This window comes from Otolemur garnettii, unplaced genomic scaffold, assembly GCF_000181295.1.
Source record: "Otolemur garnettii isolate 467f Iridium unplaced genomic scaffold, OtoGar3 scaffold00060, whole genome shotgun sequence".
Lineage (NCBI taxonomy): Eukaryota > Metazoa > Chordata > Mammalia > Primates > Galagidae > Otolemur > Otolemur garnettii.
Window position 1 is genome coordinate 669,658 of NW_003852455.1, and position 3,997 is coordinate 673,654.

A 3,997-nucleotide genomic window follows, 5' to 3' on the forward strand; every position below is an offset into this window, starting at 1 on the left:
TTTGGCGGGCCTGGGCTGGATTCGAACCCGCCACCTTAGGTGTATGTGGCTGGAGCCTTAGCCACTTGAGCCACAGGCGCCGAGCCTTAGTTCTTGGTTCTTAGCATTACCAAGGATGGTAGACAATAGACAAGGGCCAGCTAATCCCAGCTGGTTATTCATTTAGTAACATGAAGCTGGAGGTGAAGAAAATTGCAACGCACAGGACTAGATATCACAGATGAGGTCTTTCCAAATTCTACTTTTCAGGGTTCTTTAAAAACAGTCTTCTGGCCAGGTGTGGTGGCTCATGCCTTTAATCCTAGCATATCCACACAGCCTGGACATACTGAGTTTGTAACCAATAATAACCAAACAATGCTTTGCTTATTTCTAGCATGTTTAGCTTATAAAGGGCAACAAAGTATAAGAACATTCAGATTCTGGCACCAAATGAGTCAATGTCTCAATGATTGGCCCTTAGCAACTTTACACAACTGTATCTTCCACGTTGCTGAGACTGAGAGAAGTTATTTCTTGCATTATCTCAAAATCTTGAGAGAGATAGTGTTAAGAGAGCACAGTTTCAAAACAGTCATTCCCACACATCTCAAAGAAAATTTTGTCTAAGAGGAGAGTGTGGAGCAGGTACATGGCCAAAGACAAGGTTGGAATGAACACTGGAGCAGCCTGAATAGGGCAGCCCCACTAGGACCTCCCAGGCTTCAAGGGGGAAGTGGGGCCGGCATGGGAGGAGGGCACAGAGAGCAACAAGGGCGGGGAGAGGGTCACGCTTTCTGGAGGGTGGGTGTCTCTTTTCCGGGCACTGTTTTCAATGTGGTGAGCGCATCCCTTCAGCGAAATACTCTGGAGAGGAAGCCCAGCACTTCCTGTTGTCTTGCCAGTGCTGCAAAGTGCAAGTTAGAAACAAAGAAAAAAGAGGAAAAGGGGAAAAACTGGGAAGCTCTCCTGGCCAGCTCAGGAATGCCAGCCTTCAGGAGGAAACTCAGCTCACTTTTTCCTGGACATGTAGAGGAAGAGGCGCATCCCAGATGTTGGTTGTTTCTCAAATCAATTCAATCTGGAAAATAATGTCTCTATATAAAAGGGACATTTTGAAAAACAATAGAATAGAAAACAAAGTTGAAGATCTTATAAGGAAGAATCAGGGGTGGCACCTGTGGCTCAGTGAGTAGGGCGCCGGCCCCATATACTGAGGGTGCTGGGTTCTAACCCAACCCTGGCCAAACTGCAACAAAAAAATAGCCAGACGTTGTGGTGGGCACCTATAATCAGGAGCCTGAGGCAAGAGAATCACCTAAGCCCAAGAGCTAGGGGTTGCTGTGAGCTGTGATGCCACGGCACCCTACCAAGGGTGACAGAGATAGACTCTGTCGCTACAAAAAAAAAAAACAACAAAAAAGGAAGAATCAGAAGATATGTATACTGTTGAAGAAATATACCTAACCCATAGCTAAGTGGTTAGAGCGCCAGCCACATACACTCAGGCTCGCAGGTTTGAACCCAGCCTGGGCCAGCTAAAACAACAATGACAACTGCAACAAAAAAATAGCCGGGTGTTCTGGCAGGCTCCTATAGTCCCAGCTACTTGGGAGGCTGAGGCAAGAGAATTGCTTAAGCCCAAGAGGTTGCTGTGAGCTGTGACGCCACAGTGACATACTGAGATTCTGTCTCCAAAAAAAAAAAAAAAAGAAAGAAAGAAAAAAAGAAATATACCTAACCTCTGCTTAATGCTCTTAAAATCTTTCCATTCTGTGAGACTCTACCCCAAAGTTTTGCAGTGTTTGAAAGAATCTTTCTCTCTCTCTCTCTCTCTTTTTTTTTTTTTGAATCAGCATCTCACTTTGTCACCCTGGTGGAGTGCTATGTCATCATAGCTCACAGCAACCTCAAACTTCTGGGCTTAAGTGATCCTCTTACCTTAGCCTCCTAAGTAGCTGGGGCTATAGGAACCCACCAAAACACTGGCTAGTTTTTCTCTTAGTGGAGATGGGGTCTCATTCTTGCTCAGGCTGGCCAAGCAATCCACCTGCCTTGGTCTCCCAGAGTGTTAGGATTACAGGCATGAGCCACCTCACCTGTGCTTAAGGAATCATTTTAATAGCAGATTTTATTTTATTGTTTTGCTGCTATGAGCATCTTAGCACCACAACACTTTGTGAGATTTAGCAGAAATAACATCTTGGCTTCCAGGGTGGAGTATGCACACGGTACCAACAGGTCACTATGCATTATATTTAGTATATTTATTTATAACATGGTAATCAATATAATTTATTTTTAGTACCACCACACAGCTTACCATTTATCAAAATACGGCCTCTTGTTATCTCGCTTTTCACTGACAAACTTTTCTTCTACTCTTTAAATAGCCAATATTGGTGGCGCCTATAGCTCAGTGGATAGGACGCCAGCCACATACACCAAGGCTGGCGGGTTCAAATCTGACCCGGACCAGCTAAAGCAACAATAACAACTGCAACAGAAAGATAGCCAGACATTGTGGCGGGCACCTTTCGTCCCAACTACTTGGGAGGCTGAGGCAAAAGAATCACTTAAGCCCAAGAGTTTGAGGTTGCGATGAGCTGTGATGCCATGGCACTCTACCCAGGGTGACAGGTTGAGACTCTGTCCCCTCCCAAAATAAAAAGCCAATATTATCCCTATTAAATTTTTGTTTGGCTATGTGTGTTTGCCATGACCTCATCTTAGATGTCTTTGGGAGATCTGTGGAAAGGACTGTTTTCAAACTGCCACCTGCTAACACCACTTCTTCTAAAATTTTGCGATTATGCAAGAAACTTCTTGTCTTAAATTGTCAAGCCAATTCTGACTTTCTTAAACTAGATCTCTTCAACAATATCATCTTCCTCTATCGCCTGTTTCACTTCATAGAACATCCTTCCTCTGAAAGAGAGATAACAACAACAAAAATTCCACTTTGATCATAATGTTTGATTAGAAAAAGAACCCCCCACACACCATTTTTTAACTTTTCAAAAGTATCTCTTTTCCTGTTGAAATGCTTCCCCAACTTCATTTTCTATAGTTTTGCTAACATGCAACTATTGACTTCCCCTGGAGGGTCAAAAGCCAAGAGGCTCAGACACTTTTATTGCTATCATTAACCTTAGATTTGTTTGCTTTTAATTATAGCCAGTGTTGTTTCTAAAGGTAAAGTTTTAACTTTTTATTTTATTTATTTATTTTTTTGAGACAGAGTTTTACTTTGTCAGTTGCCCTTGGTAGAGTGCCGTAGCATCACAGCTCACAGCAATCTCAAACTCTTGAGCTCAAGCAATCCTCTTGCCTCAGCCTCCTAAGTAGATGGGACTGCAGGAGTCTGCCACAATGCCTGGCTATTTTTAGAGACAGGGTCTTGCTCTTGCTCAGGCTGGTCTTGAACCCATGTGCTCAGGCAATCCACCCACCTTGGCCTCCCAGAGTGCTAGGATTACAGGTATGAGCCACCATGCCTGGCCTTTTTTATTTTACTTTTTAAGGTAATGTTTGTAAACTCTTCTCTGCCACAAGTTCCAAGCAGAGTTTGGTTATCTTCTGGACCAATTTCTATGAAAGATTGTCAAATATTCTGCAATCAGAGCTGCGCCTTCCATGGGAACCTCAGTAAAAGTGGCGTATCAGATCCCAGAAGAAAGACTTTACATTTGTGTCCTGTAACAGCCTGAAGGGAAGAAGGTCTACAGCTGCTGGACCCCGGCAGCTGGCTGGCCTTGGTATTAGAGAGCATTGTGCCATAGGTTGTAATGAAGTTTTCTTTTCCTTTTCACTATTGAAAAAAAAAATTATCATTAGTTGCAGAAATGCTTACAAATTCTACCATGGCATTAATCTGAACACATACAATGAAAATATTCGTTCAGAAAAGGAAGACTGAGCAAGCCTAATCCAGGATTGAAAATGATCATGATACAGCAACATTTTGTGGATTGGGTGGATATGAAAACACAATGCACCACATGACACATGATATAAC